This window comes from Saimiri boliviensis, chromosome 13 (genome assembly GCF_048565385.1).
Source record: "Saimiri boliviensis isolate mSaiBol1 chromosome 13, mSaiBol1.pri, whole genome shotgun sequence".
NCBI lineage: Eukaryota > Metazoa > Chordata > Mammalia > Primates > Cebidae > Saimiri > Saimiri boliviensis.
The window spans coordinates 103,348,278-103,364,023 of record NC_133461.1 but is presented as its reverse complement, the minus strand read 5'-3'; the positions used below and the strand labels follow the sequence as shown (position 1 = coordinate 103,364,023).

The 15,746-nt window shown below is 47.8% G+C and overlaps 1 long non-coding RNA gene across 22 annotated transcripts in view; it reads left to right on the top strand.

Annotated features, from left to right (window-relative positions):
* Positions 1–15,746, top strand: part of LOC120360609 (uncharacterized) — a 78,635-nt gene that overhangs the window by 10,215 nt on the left and 52,674 nt on the right. For 15 of the 22 annotated variants that reach the window (XR_012513287.1, XR_012513283.1, XR_012513288.1 and 12 more), the window contains exon 1: positions 11,750–14,631. This is a non-coding gene — a long non-coding RNA (uncharacterized LOC120360609). Of the gene's footprint in view, positions 1–3; positions 14,632–15,746 lie in introns of those variants that run through there. The other 7 variants (XR_012513304.1, XR_012513303.1, XR_012513296.1 and 4 more) reach the window with 5 other exon arrangements.

Genomic DNA, 15,746 nt, shown 5'->3' with positions numbered 1-15,746 from the left:
CAGTGACCTGAGATTCACTTTCCAGAGGTGTAAGTTGTCGAGGCCATAGGCGACCCGGTCCTGTCACCCAAGCCCTGTTCACGCACAGGCTTGTTTGTGTCTGGGTTCCTGGGGAGGGCACCCCGGTGATTCCTGCCACCTGCTGGCCTCAACACCACAAGGGCACTTTTGGGAGCAGCTGTGCCATGGCAGAGATGGCTTTCTTGGAAGCTGAAGGCATGGCTTTGCAGCTTACCAGCATGTGACATTAAATCAACCTCTTTGAGCCCTGGTTTTCATAGCCCATAAAAGGGGAACAGTGGCACCTGCTTTGCCACAGGCCTGTTGTGAAGAGGAAATGAGATGTGTAAGGGGAGTTTTGCAAAGGGCCGTGCAAAAGTTAGAGGAGTAAAACATGAGATTGATTAATGACTCGGTGCCTCAGGAGGATGAAAATCCTCCTGGCCTTTCCTGCTGTAGCCAGGAATGCCTCCAACCACCCTACACCTTGAATTCTCTCTTCCTGCGTGTCCCTTGTCTCTTATCGCTGCTAGATGTGAGCTGGTGCTATGGTCTATCTCTGTCTCCTTAAAATTCCTATGTTGCAATCCTAACCTCCAAGGTGACGGAATTAAGAGATGGGACCTTTGGGCCAGGCACAGTGGCTTACACTGTAATCCCAGCACTTTGGGAGGCCAGGGTGGGTGGATCATTTGAGGTCAGGAGTTCAAGACCAGCCTGGCCAACATGGCAAAACCTAGTCTTTACTAAAAATGGTGTGGAGGTATGCACCTATAATCCTAGCTACTCAGGAGGCTGAGGTGAGAGGATCGCTTAAACCCAGGAGGTTGAGGTTGCGGTGAGCCACGATCATGCCATTGCACTCCAGCCTGGTTGACAGAGCGAGACTCCGTCTCAAAAAAAAAAAAAAAAAAAAAAAAAAAAAGGAAACATGTAAACTTTGGGAGATAATGAGGTCATGAGACTTGAGCCCTTTTGAATGAGATTACTGCCCTTATAAACGAGGCCCGAGAGAGCTAGCTAGTTCCTTCTACTACTTGAGGACATAGCAAAAAGCCAACATCTAAGAACCAGGAAAGAGACCTCACCAGACACTGAATCTGCAGGCATCTTGATCTCCAACTTCCCAGCCTCCAGGACTATGAGAAAGAAATTTCTGTTGTTGGTGGGGCATGCTGGCTCATACCTGTAATCTCAGCACTTTGGGAGGCTGAGAGGCAGGCGGATCACTAGAGGTCAGGAGTTTAAGACCAGCCTGGCCAACTTGGTGAAACCCCATTGCTACTAAAAATATATAAATTAGCCGGAAATTTCTTGAACCCAGGAGACGGAGGTTGCAGTGAGCCGAGACCGGGCCACTGCACTCCAGCCTGGGCAACAGAGCAAGATCCACCTCATAAAAAAAAAAAAAAAAAAAAAAAAAAGACATTTCTGTGTTTCTAAGCTACCCAGTCTATGCTCTGTTGTTACAGCAGCCTGGATAGACTAAGACAGTTGGCTTCCCGAGCAAAGTGCCATGTGATTCACCTTGGCATTCCACGCCAAGCACAGGCCCTGGCACGTGGAACTTGCTATTAAAAATTGAACAAAGTAACCGTTCCAAGATAGCAGCTCCAAAGATTGGTGGGTTAGATCAGTGGTTTGCAATCTTCTGTCGAATTGCCTGAAAGGCATGCAGTTTTCACCGTTCCTCCTTGAAACTTCTTTTTTGATCAACCCTTCTGAATTGGAAAGATGCTTCCCTGGACTGTATCATTTTGGGTCCCCGTAGAACCATCTTTACTTGGAGGATTAAGTGGAAAGGGAACAAAGAACTTTCTAGAAACGTAAATGTTCTTGATTGAAGTCGCAAGAGCATATCCTTTTGCCAAAACCGATTGAGTTGTACATTGATTTTGTGCATTTCACTGTATGCAGCTTTGCCGGTAAAAGAAAGAGTTCAGTGTAGAAAACCGAAAATGACTGCCTTTGTTGATCTGTCACCAGATGATACTGAGGAAGTGTAGAAGGTTTTGCCATTCCAATGCACCCTGCAGACCAGCTGGAATCTTGTTAGAAGTGCGGATTCTTGGGCCCCACCCCAGAACCACTGAATGAGGATCTGCATGTCTTTTTGATTGTTTGTTTGAGACACTCTTGCTCTGTCACCCAGGCTGCAGTGCAGTGGCATGATCTTGGCTCATTGCAACCTCCCAGGTTCGAGAGATTCTCATGCCTCCAGTAGCTGGGATTATAGGTGTACACCACGACAACTGGCTAGTTTTTTTGTATTTTTAGTGGAGACAGGGTTCCACCATGTTGGCCAGGCTGGTCTCGAACTCCTGACCTCGTGATCTGCCTGCTTCGGCCTTCCAAAGTGCTAGGATTACAGGCATGCGCTACCAGGCTCAGCTAATTTTTCATAAGGATCTGCATTTTCAGCAAGATTCGCAGGTGACTTGTATTCACGCCAAAGTTTGGGAAGTGCTAGTATGAAAAAGACGTGATCAAAGGAGGGACCAGCAGGTGAGGTCACCCGATGACCATGTCAGCAGCCCACCCTAGCTCTTCTCGGCATCATCAAAGCATTTCATACTGAGGATGACAGCTACTAGGGTGCTCAGTAAGTGTGTGTTAAATTAATGAGTTGCCTTTTCATTTGAGACCATCTTGCTCTGTTGCCCAGGCTGGTGTGCAGTGGTGCAATCACGGCTTACTGCAGCCTTGAACTCCTGGGCTCAAAGCAATCTCCCACCTCAGCCTTCCAAGTAGCTGGGAGGATTGCTTGAGCCCAGGATGCTTGGCTAGTTTTAAAATTTGTAGTACAAGTGAGGTCTCGTCATGTTGGCCAGGCTGGTCTTGAACTCCTGGCCTCGAGGGATCCTCCCACCTTGGCTTCCCAAAGTGTTGGGATTACAGGCATAAGCCACTGCACCTGGGCAATGAATTCACATTTGAGATGGATTTTTGAAACAAAATCATGAACACAGAGCCTATTTAAATGTATTGCAAATGCATTTGCGATGAATTTTTCTACTCTATCCCAAGGACCAGGGTTTTAGTTGAGATTTATTGCCTTGGTTATTGTAATGGCCTCCTAATTAGTCTACCTAATGATCTGGCTTCCCTCCAAGCTTGCCATCTCCAATCTGATGATGTCACTTCATATTTAAACTAATTCTATAACTTCATTGCCGTCAGGAGGAGTTCCAAGGACTCGGCACCGACTCCTGCCTCATTTCCTAGCACCTAACCTCACACAGCCTCTAGTCTCAGTGAATCATGTATAGGTCTCAACTGTATCAGGCTCTTAGTATCTTTTTTTTTGAGACAAGAGTCTTGCTCTGTCACCCAGGCTGGAATGCAGTGGCACAATCTTGGCTCACTGTAACCTCCACCTCCTGGGTTCAGGTGATTCTCGTGCCTCAGATTCCTGATGAGCTAGGATTACAGGTACCCACTACCACATCTGGCTGGTTTTTGTGTTTTTAGTAGAGGCAATGTTGGCCAAGCTGGTCTCGAACTCCTGACCTCAAGTGAGCTGCCTACCTTGGCCTCCCAAAGTGCTGGGATTACAGGCATGAGCCACCACGCCCAGCCTCTTAATGTCTTTTTATCTTGGCGCTTGCTCTTCCCTCTGCCCGGAATATCCTTCTCCAACTCATCCTTCACACACACCTCACGCATCAGTCCTTCTGGGAAGCCATGTCTACCCCCTGGTCTGAGTTAGATCAGTCTCCTCTGCTGCCTGGCATCTGGAAGAGCACGTCATAGTGGGAGGCCAGCAAGCCTTGGGGGCCCCATCCATCAACACAGACACAACAGACCCAAGCTGTGGCGATACGCACTTCCCATCTGCTAATGACTACAGCTCTGCAGCCTGCTAGCTGTACTTGACCTCTCCTTTCCTCATCTGCACAAATGGGATGAAATCAGTACCTATCTCAGAGGATGATTAGTGGGTTAACGTTTGTAATCAATTAAAATAACAGTAAGAACTATATACGAGAAGGAAAAGAAGAAACGAGTCCTGCACATAGCATTCACTTTATAAGGCTTTTTTTTTTTTTTTTTGAGACAGAGTTTCACTCTGTTGCTCAGGCTGGAAGGCAGTGGCGTGATCTTGGCTCATTGCAACCTCCACCTCCCAGGTTCAAGCAATTCTCCTGCCTCAGCCTCCCAAGTAGCTGGGACTATAGGCACCCACCACCACTCCCAGCTAACTGTTGTATTATTAGTAGAGATGGGTTTCACCATGTTGGCCAAGCTGGTCTTGAACCCCTGATCTCAGGTGATCCACCCACGTTGGCCTCCCAAAGTGCTAGGATTACAGACATGAGTCACCATGCCTGGCCTTACATTTCTCACTTTCTTTCTAGATAGACATTCTTGTAGAAGAATTTGTCCCAAACAGCGTGGCTGTGCCCTCTACAGCCACATGGTGGCAGTAGCTGTATGTCGCAGAAGAAAGGGAAGGGAGGAGAAAAGGGACCGTTTCCTTTCCTTCCTAATGTGAGGTTGTAATACAGAATGTGTACATAGGCTGGGGTGACAAGCTGTGACAGATGTTAGCGAAATGCTCTCTGAGACTTTTTTGTGAACTTCGTTAACCGGGGCAACTTGCACATTCAGGAAAGGTTGTCTGGTTTGGCTGATGTTTGCCATCTCAAATTCTGGGTAAATGGGATTTAGGGGCAAGGTGAAAAAGGAAGATGAGCTTCTGGGACACTTAGTGCATGCTTCATCTGATAGCCTTCCTGCAGGTGAAATGTGGGGCCCCGCAGCGTGGCACTTGGGGAGACGTTGTTGAGTGTCCTTGGCACGAGCCAGGACCTCCCTGCGGGTGAGGGCCACGTCCACCCTCTGAACTCCAACTTCTCAGCCCGTCTCTCTCTTCCCTCACTTTTAACAATTGACTCCACCAATTATTTGAGGAACCATCCATACTCAATGCTGTCCATTGTCCCCTGCCATTCACAGAATCCGCCAAATGGAAATAACCATAGTTCCACCCATCCCACAGGTGGCTGGCAAGCTTTAAAATGAGATTAAAGTCAGCGAAAACTCAAAATTATGTAAATATCATCATAAAAGGGACAGCATTCTGTATTTTTAAATATACCTCCCAACACCTGCTACAACTGTGTTCTAGGTTAAATCAGATTTTGAACTTTGAAAGCTCAGCAGATGTTTTTCCTTTGTAAGAAGTCTTGACTCTATCTAGATGCTGGATTATGCTCTGTATTTAAATAGAGATGAGCAGTTAGTTACTTCACGAGTTGTATTTGTGTTTAAACCTTACACTGTGGACCTGTGTGGCTGTGGGCAAGTCATTTCACCTCTGAGATTCTCAGTCTTTTCAACTACAAAGTGGGGATCATAACAGGTTGGCTGTTACATTGATGCTGAAACCTTACACTTTGTAACGGTGGGACTGTGTACAAATTACTTCACCTTTGTGAGCCTCAGTCTTCTCAACTGTGAAATGGGAATAGTGATGGGTCGTTGCTATTTATTATACAGCCATAGCAAACATCAGTAAACAAAACGTTAGCTGCATAGGTTGAATTTTACATGGCTTGAATTTCTTTTGGTGAGCCAAGCTCAGCTACTTCTATGTGGCAATACTATATTCTGGGCGTCTCATATTGAATAAAGAAATGTTGAATTACATTTTCTTTCGGTAATGACACCTCATAAATTTAATTGTGCCTTGCTGTTTATAAAGATAAAATACCACTAGGGTTTGGCCTTAATCGATTTGCATGTAATCTTGCTTCTAAGGGCAATATAATTAGTCGCTTGTCTGGAGAATCACACACGCAGCTTTAGCCAAAGCTGAACCCTAATTGAGTTTTGTCTTATGACCTGCGTAAAGGCCTGTAATTTAGATGTTGCCAGCAGAGAAGAGAAGAAGGGACTGCTCTTGCTAGAGGCTGACACACCTCTATCCTTTTCATCAAGCACATGTGCAGAGTATTCTTGATGGGTTACCAAAGAATTTTATATTCATATATTATACAACCCTATAATCTAGGGTCAATGTCAATCCACCTTTTTTTGTTTGTTTGTTTGAGATGGAGTTTCATTCTTGTTGCCCAGGCTGGAGTGCAATGGTGCCATCTTGGCTCACTGCAGGCTCCACCTCCCAGGTTGAAGTCGTTCTTCTGCCTCAGCTTCCGGAGTAGCTGGAATTGTAGGCATGCACTGCCATGCCGGGCTGATTTTGTATTTTCAGTAGAGACAGGGTTTCTCCATGTTGGTGAGGCTGGTCTCGAACTCCTGACCTCAAGTGATCCACCCAACTCAGCCTCCGAAAGTGCTGGGATTACAGGTGTGAGCCACCACTCCTGGCTTTCAACCCACCGTTCTAGGATGAACATAAGGTCTTAGAGGTTAAGCAATTTGACTAGGATCATCCAACTTAAAAATAGCAGAGCCAGGACTTAAACTCAGGTATGTTGACTCCAAATTGTATGTTCTGCGAAACCATAAGCTTTATAGTTTCTGCTTTGGGAAGGTTGACAAATTCTGACAGAATCTCATTGCGGCATAATCTTTGCATTTCATAGCAACACATTCCTATGACTTTGGAGCTCCGGGAGCCAGGCTCTGCGCTAATTGCTTTATAAGCATCACCCTGTGGGGTAAGTGCTATTATCTCCATTTTATAGTTGAGCAGATTGAGGCTTGAGGAGCCGACATAACTTGCCGTGGCTGAGCTGAAACTCGTGTCTGATCATGCCCCTTAGTGATCCCTGTGGCTGTCTTCGTGTAGGAGAATTTATTCAGGGACTTCCTCTAATCCCAAACTCTGGACTCTCTGTCTGATGACAACCTCTTTTGTTTTGTTTTGTTTTGTTTTGAGATGGAGTCTTGCTGGAGTGCAGTGGTGCTATCTTGGCTTACTGCAACCTCTGCCTCCTAGGTTCAAGCAATTCTCCTGCCTTAGTCTCCTGAGTAGCTGGGATTATAAGTGCCCACCACCAGGCCTGGCTAATTTTTTTTTTTTTGTATTTTTAGTAGAGACGGGGTTTCACCATGTGAGGCTGGTCTCGATCTCCTGACCTCAAATGATCTGCCACCCCTCGGCCTCCCAAGGTGCTAGATTACAGGCGTGAGCCACTGCGCCCAGCCTGATGACAACCTCTCTATTGTCGCCTCTCCCCAGTTCACAAGGGATTCTTCCTTGCGCACCAGCTGCATGTCCGTGGGAAGACAGGTGGGTCTTCCTGATGGCCCATTTCTTAGCCCCATTGCAGATGAGATTCCTGCAGCGAAGCTTCTGCTTGTTTACCAGCTGTTACGGAGACAGGCTGCTTTAGTTTCTTGTGTTCTGGCTGATAGAATTACACTTCAAGGGTCCCTCCTCGAATCTAAATTTCCACCTGGCAATCGTGGAGACAGCATGGGGGAGGTGGTGGCGAGAACAACTGTTCTGCCCAGCAGGGGTCAAGCATTCCCCAGGGTGAGGGGAAATGAATGAGCGAGAGCTGTGCTCAGAACGGAGAACCGGCTGCTTGTCTGGCTCTGCCGTTACCTGTGGGACTTGATGCAAGAACTTTTCTCCCTCTGGGCCTCAGTTTTTGCCTCTACAAGAAGAGGCAGTTAGATCGGTTGGCTAATATTGTTTGATTTTATGAATGGCCAGATATTTGTCCTCTCCTGGAAGTGAGAAGGGAGGGAAGAAGGGAAGACGAAAAGGAGCTGAAGTGTGTGTGGGGAAGTAGCTTCAGGGCAGCATGGCAGGAAAGCCGTAGGAAGGATGGGGTGGGGGGTGGGGAAAGGCGTGTGCTCGGGGCCGCTGCAGGTGGGAAGGGGCCTCAACTCCCATCTGCCTGCTTCTGGGCCATGCTGTCACATATACTGGCAATATAATTTAAATAGATTTTTAAAAAGCTTTTATTTAGTTTTCGCTGGGTGTATTGGCATGCATCTGTTATCCCAGCAACTCAGGAGGCTGAGGTGGGAGGATTGCTGGAGCCCAGGAGTTTGAGACCAGCTTGGGCAACATAGTGGGATCTCTATCTCCAAAAAAAAAAAAAAAAAAAATAGGTGTGGTGGTGCATGTCTGTAGTCTTAGCTATTCAGGAGGCTGAGGCAGGAGGATCGCTTGGGCCAGGAGGCTGAGTCTGCAGAGAGCTATGATTGTGCCACTGCACTCCAGCCTGGGTGGCAGAGTGAGACCCTGCCTCTAAACAACAACAACAACAAAAGACCAGCCTAGGCAACACAGCAAGACCTCCAACTCAGAGAGAGAGAGAGAGAGAAACAGAGAGAGAGAAGAAAAAAGAGGAAGGAAAGAAGAGAAATAAAGGAAAGAAGGAAAGAAAGGCTTTTATTTACTTTTACATAATAAAATCATTCAATGTTCTTTTCCGAAAGGCAGGAAAACACAGATAAGCAGCAGTGAATCTAGGATAACAATCTTTCAACTTAGTCGAGTTTGAGTACACATGCCTAATTGATTTATAAGTTAATACATTATAAAATCCACTAAAGTGCAAATTAAGAAAGGTAAGATAAAAACAAAAGACTCCCAGTGGGTAGTCGGGCAGGCATGCTCTTTTGGGGAGCATGGGCCTAGGCTGGGTAACATTTCGCGACACTGAGTTTGGAGGAAGCCAGAGCTCCGGCGGCCCTGTGCTCTTGGCACTTGCTCTGTGCGGCTTCCATCAGGAACTCCACGCACGTTCCTTGGCTGAATGAATGAAAGGATGAATGGGGAAGGGAGGTGGGGGAAGATCGCAGACCAGTGTGGAAAGAGGGGAGGTAGGATCTGAGCCGCTGCGGGATGGCAGAGCTCAGGGATGGCCAGACGTGCTATCTACCCCACCTGCCAGGCTGGGCCCCCCAGGGCTGACGATTTTGTGCTTCTGCAATGTTGAAGCAGCTGTCGGTATTTTGAAAACAAAACAAAAACAAAAACAAAAAAAAACCCCCACAGTATTACGGAAAATTGAGACTGAAACTAATTGTAGCCTGTCTAGGGAGATGCCCAGAAAACTCGCCTGCCCCTGAAATTGATGTGCTCCAAATCTCACAAGTAGTTTGTGATTAGAAGGAAAGCTTTATGTTGGATTGTGGCATTTGAATGAAGGCGTTTAGGAAATCCAGTTTGCTTTATGACTTCCCAGCAGTTGAAGCCACTACCAGCCATTGTCAGGATGGCTCCTGTTTTCTGAGGAGGGTCCATCCCTTTCCTAAGATACCTGAGGAGTCGCTCCACCTAGACTCAGAACACATGAGCTTTCAACGCCTCCTTCATGGGCTTTGGGAGCTGCGGAGCTGAAGGGGGGAAATGAGGAATCACTGAACCGTGTCCGTGCAAGTGGAGACCGCTCACCCGGAACTTCCCATTTCTACCTGTGTTGCATGTGTGCGCGTGTGTAATAGCACGAAATACGCGTGTAGACAAGCTTAGCTTACTGCTTGGTGCAGAGTGGATTTCAAGGAATGTTAATTCCTTTGCCCTCCCTTTATATGTTTAACTTGGCTGCTGCCTCCCTCTTCAAAGCCCTTGACCCATCGAAATTCCACCCGCTTTCCGACTGGGTGGAATCCCAGGTATCCCTGGAGGAAGTGCTCCTTCTCCTGAATTCTTCTAGCACTTGCTCTGTGGGCCATGCAATTTAGGACTGAATTACACCCGGCCTTGCACGGTCCTCTGATTGTTTCTCATGTTCGTGTCATGTCTCTCTTCTATCCCCGACCCCACTGTGAATTTGTAAGCACCCCTGACAGTAACGGCGAGATGAACTGGAGCCGAATGGCTCGGCTCAGTCCTGCCCCTGCCATGTACTGAATAAATCATTTAATCTCTTAGCTTCGGTTTCCCCAACTGCAACACCGAGATAATGGCACCGCCTCACAAGGCTGTTGCTGGGGATAATAGGTGTGAAAGCGCCTAAATCGTTGTACAAATGTAAAGTGCTGCTATTATCACCTCTGCTGAATCTACTAGAGCCCCTGCAAGCCTCCCTGCCTGGTGGAGTGTAGATGATAAATACCTGATTGATTGAATACGGAATAGCTTAGTGACAGCTCCTGTCATAGGCTCCAGGGAGCAGAGGTTGGAACCTAATCCTGCAATCATTCCCTTCATTGACAATGCCAAATCGCCTGCATTTTGCAAATCCCTAAGTACTCTCAGCCTTCAGCTGATATATCAGGGGCTGCTGCCCCGTGCGCAACACAACTGCACCCTCAAAACGACCCTAGGCTGCACCACAGCGCCCTCGACAGGCAGCACCGGGCGGCACATGGAGAGGTAAAAGCTGCTTTTACTGACGTGGTGGTGGTTGGGGATGGGTTTTCCAGGGACCCTCCCCTGCAGAAGAGTCGGCGAGCCTAAAGGAGCATGAATCCTTTTCGTTAAAGGCATCACAGCCTCAGTGGAAGCTTGTAGACTATTTCCCTACCACACTTTACAAATGAGAAAAAAAAGAGGGTGCCTGCGGTAGCCACCCACCAGCAGCGAGAGAGCAGTATTTTGCTTTGGGAGGCTTTGAGAAGAAGCCAGGCAGTTACTTTTCCCCGCGATGTTGAAAACTCTGGTCTGGGCTTGCTGGCGAATGCCGTGCAAAGCTCATCTGTTGTTAGTCTCCCGAACAATGTTATTGGTTATAATTGGGGCAATTATGGGCTGCTTGAGGAAGCTAAACACAGATGTTTAAGCGCAGGATCAGGGTATTCAAGTCCAAAGCAGCTTGCTTTAAATAGTCCATTTCCCGAATCATCCTGCCTTACTTGAAATTCCCCCAGAACTTGCCCATGTTCAGAGCGAGATGCGGGGAGGAGGGGCTGGGTAGCGAAGCCCGGGGAGACAAGACTTGAGGGAGAGAAATGCACAAAGACAGGAGGAAGAAAGAAGGCACCGGGAGAGCCTCGAGCGTTCGGAGGCGGTGACTTAGGAACGGACTGTTCTGCATGACCTGGTCAAAGACCTTGAGGTGGGGGAGATGTACAGGGGAGAGAGATGCCGAGGAAGAGAAGAGCCCTCGAAAGGCATCGGGGTCTCGGCGACCAAGGTCACGCCCTGGACATGCTGCCTGGAACTCCCACGCCGCGGGGCTCAGCAGTGTACACAGGTGAAGGACACTCCCCAGGTCTGGCCCTTCCCTGCTATTTGTAGCAATTTCTGTTGGGGACAGAAGGGAGAAGGGCTCTCTCTGTATTGAAAACTCCCGTCTGGATGGCATCAAGTTGAGTGATAGGCGGAGGAGCAGCCTGCACTCCATCTCAGGGAGGAAAGGAAGCCACAGAGAGAAAACCCTCATGAGGGGGCCAGGGGCTTCCAGGGGGCCGCCCCGAGGAAGGCAAGCCCCCCCGCCCAAGTGCCTGATCCTCCCCTGACCTCACTCCTCCGGCCGCCTCCTCTTAACACAGAGAAACAACCACGTAGGGGTCACAGCTGGGGAAGCAAAACTTTTCCTCGTTTCCAAGTTCCCCTCTTTCTGCTTCTGCATCTGTTTGAGGTTAAAAAAGAGGGCTCAGCCCTCCCCCGTTCCCCACCATCCAAGCGCTGCAAAGGAGATGAATGAAGAAACCATCTCGCAAGAGAGGCCAGCAGCATCCACACTGGACAAAGGAGACAGGCTGAGGAGCCAGCCCCTGGTGGCCCTGCCCTCCCAGGGCTCCACGCACTTAGTCCAGTTAGTCGCGGTCGGGCTGGGGGCCCCGTGCTGTCGCCTACCTGAGAGGAGAGCTGTCAGTCCCCGGCTCCCTCCGATGGATGCGAGGCTCGGTTCCGCTGTCTCAGCCACACCAGCATATATATCCTCTCCCCACGCACAGCCCTCCCCTTCCCTGCCCACCTCCATGACACATACACACACTGACCCCCTTCATCAGCCAAACAGCAGGACCTGCAAGCCTTCCTGGCGGCTCCCCTCCCCCGGCTCTGCCATCAGACCTGTGACATCCCCACCTCCCCATCAATCGGTTCTCAAGCCTGCTTCACCTGGGCTCTGTTCAGCCAGGATCCCACAGCTGCCTTCCCTGTGCTTCCAGAGGCTCTGGGAGGACTGACGGGGAGCTCTGGCAAGTCAGGAAAAAAAGCCTCCTGGTGACAGTGACAAGGCAGACCCCAAATCCTGGAGTCTCCTTGAGCAACCTTTTTGCCTGAGGAGTGAAGAATAGGAGGCAGGCAGAAGGGAGGGGGGCGAATGAACGCCAAGCTCCCACCGACATGGAGGAGCTCAGGGCTGGGCTGAGCCAAGCCCCCACCTAATGTCACTGCCCCTAACTAGGCCACTCAAGGGGTGGCTCTACCCGTCCTGGGCCAGGTGAGGAAGCATTTCCACAGGTGCCCACAGCATGGTGCGATGGAGAACGCTGAGGCTCGAGGCTCAGATGGCAGTGCTGAAATGCGGCTTTACGGTCAGAGCGAGACACATCTCTTTGTGAACCTCATGTCCTCCCTCCAGAAAACAAGTCTAATACTGCGCAGGATGGTTGTGAGTAGAAAAAGAAGATTCTGTTTGACTCTGCAACAAACGAGGGCCCTTAATGAACGTGCTGCATCCTCCCCCATAGCCCCCTTTTTAATTAGTACCACCTGGATCTAGAAATCTCATATCAGCGTCTGGTGTCACAACAGAGAGCTTTTTAAAGCTGCTTCTGCACCTTGGGGTGTCACTACCGAGTGTCCTGGAGGCTCTGAAGCTCCGGAAGCTTCCCTGTCCCTTACTGCTGAGCCTCCCTGTCTCCTGCAGCTGCCAGGGCTGGTGGGCTGTGGGAAGGGAGCTCCCAGGCTAAAGGCACAGGCTCAAGAGTTTAGCATCCTTGGGGACCCCACCTTTCCTTACCTTAGGAGAATCGCACCGTGACCCTATCCTTAGTTTTCTCAAGACGATCTAAAATATTCCAGAATCCCAGACTTTGAACTTGTGTCATCCAAGAAGCCCAAGCACTCACTCATATGGTAAGTCCAGCTCTCTTGTTCACCCGGGACTGGGTGGAGAAGGATTGAGGGAGAAGCATCTGCCCCGACTGTGAAGAGTATATATAGGGTTTCTTTTGGGGGTAATGGAAATGTTCTAGAATTAGATTGCGGGGATGCTTGCATATCATAGTGAGAATACTAAAACCCACCAAATTATATGCTTTAAAACGGTGCATTTAATGTTACGGGAATTACATTTCAATAAAAAGAAAATAGGTAGAAAGAAAGCAAACATCTGCCCAGGTTAAGAGCAACAAGTTCTGAGCATAAAGGTTCCCTTCCATCTGCGTTCACAGCAGATGGGCTCAAGAGACCAGCATCCTCACGACGTCTCACTTACACCTCTGTTGCCCAAACCTTACACTGCAGGTCAAAGCTACCACTATGGACCCTTTGGGAAACCAGCATGTTCACTGTATGACACAGTCACTTTTGCATCCTGATGTACTTTGGGGTCCCAGGCCTGGAACCTGATTTCATACATGATGTGGCACATATTGGTGGCTGCCTACCCGATCCCCAGTCCCCTGTTCTTCCTTACTAAACAGTACCCTTGCTTCTATTCTAGGCATCAATGCACTCAGCTAAAAGACTACATTTCCCATTGGCCAAGGGTTGCCAGTGAGCATGAAGCTGCAGGCCCTTGGGTGGGGCCTCCGGGAAAGCTCTTTTAAAGGGGTTCAACTCACTAAAGGCCTCTCTCTCTTCTTTGCCCTCCCTCCTTCCTGTCTGGGACGCAAATGTGATGGCTGGAGCTCTAGCAGCTATCTTGGATCATGAGATGAGACGACTTTGAGGATGGAAGCCATGGGTAAATAAGATGGAACATAAAGATGGAAGAATTTCGACTAATGGAGTGGTCATATCAATCTTGGACTTCCAAAATTAACCCTTTTTTTCCTTAAAAAACCCAAACCTTTATTTCAAATGTTAATCAGGGTTCATTCACATGTTGCTGCATAACAAGCCACACCAAAGCCAGAGGCTTAAAAATAACAGACCACATATTTGACTCATGATTCTACAGATTGGGTATTTGGGCTAGATTGGGAATTTTGGCTAGGCTCAGCAGGGCAGTTCTTCTGGTCTCAGCCTGACTCTCTTCTGCACCTGCAGTTGGACTCAGAAGGTTGGCTGGGTGTCAGCTGGGGACCTTGGTTTTCTTAGACATGTCTTATCTTTCATAGGTCTCTCATGTCCCTCTGGCATATTCGCCTGGCATGGTCTCATGGCAAGCCTGAGGTGAAAGCATAAGCAAATACAATCAATCAAGGCAACAACTGCAAGCATATGGAACCTCTTGAGACCTAAGTATAGAGCTGGCAGTCTATTGCTTTTGCTACGTTTGTTGGCTAAGGCCAGTTGCAAGGCTGTCCAGAGCCGGGCCTGGTGGAGATCACAAAGTCCCAGGATAATGGAGGGTGGCTATGCAGAAGCCATTCATTGGAGGCACTGGAAACTTTAACTCCCTGTGATTTAAGGCATTTACTTGGATTTACTGTTACATCCGGTGAAAATTATCTTAAACAACACACCTGCCTTTGAGCACCTTGTCATTCCCAGAAGGTTCAGGCAGCTAAATGCTTTTCTTCCCTTGCAGTTGAGGAAGAGAAAGAGCAAGAGTGAGAAGTCAGTTAGCTTCTCTGGACTTTTCTCTCTTCATTCACCAGATGGAAGAGTTGAACCCAATGACCTGGATGTTCTCGGTGGGTTGAATGAAGCTGCATGTGGTGGCAGGAGGTCTTCTGTGATGAATGGTGCACGGTGGCTCACACCTGTAATCCCAGCACTTTGGGAGGCTGAGGGGGGCAGATCACCTGAGGTTGGGAGTTCGAGACCAGCCTGACCAACATGGAGAAACCAGGTCTCTTCTGAAAATACAAAATTAGCTGGGCATGGTGGCACACGCCTGTAATCCCAGCTCCTCGGGAGACTGATGCAGAATTGCTTGAATCTGGGAGGTGGAGGTTGCAGTGAGCTGAGATTGAGCCATTGCACTCCAGCCTGGGCAACAAGAGCAAAACTCTGTCTAAAAAAAAAACAAAAATAAAAACACTGTTGAATGGGTGAGTAGAAGAACTTGCTCCTCAGAAAAGCACAAGTAGACTTGAAGGGGTGCAGACTATGTGGTGTTTGTGACGGCTTCAGGGCTTCCCCCTTGCCACACAGCCACTGAGACACCACCTTGAGAACCACGGGCTTCCTTTGGCTGTGGTAACTGGGCACAGAGCAGCAAGCTGCCCTCTGCTTTTCTGATTGGCAGGATACATTTATTAAAATAGTTGGAGATGAATGGTCACACACCCTTATTTCTACTGCTTTGTGTGTGTGTGTGTGTGTGTGTGTGTATGCAAGAACTTGGAATTAATAAAATTCTTGGCTGGGTGTGGTGGCTCCTGTCTGTAATCCTGGTACTTTAGAAGGCCAAGGTGGGAGGACTGCTTGAGCCCAGGAGTTCAAGACCAGTTTGGGCTACATGGTAAAACCCTGTCTCTGCAAAATATAAACAATTATATTTGATATAATTATTTATATGTATATTACTTTTTATAATTATATATGTGTACTTTATTATATTTATACTTATTACTATATTTATACTTATATATTTGGTTATATAATTATGTAAGTAAATATATATAAAACACATAATTTTACAAGTAATGTAAGTATATAAATTTATATAAATAAAATTATATTTAAGTATAAATTTATATGTGTGAATGTATTTATACTTATAATTTATACTTAGGTAATATAAGTAATTTTACATTATATAATTGTTTTTTACATCGATTTTAATGTTTTTTACATTAATTAG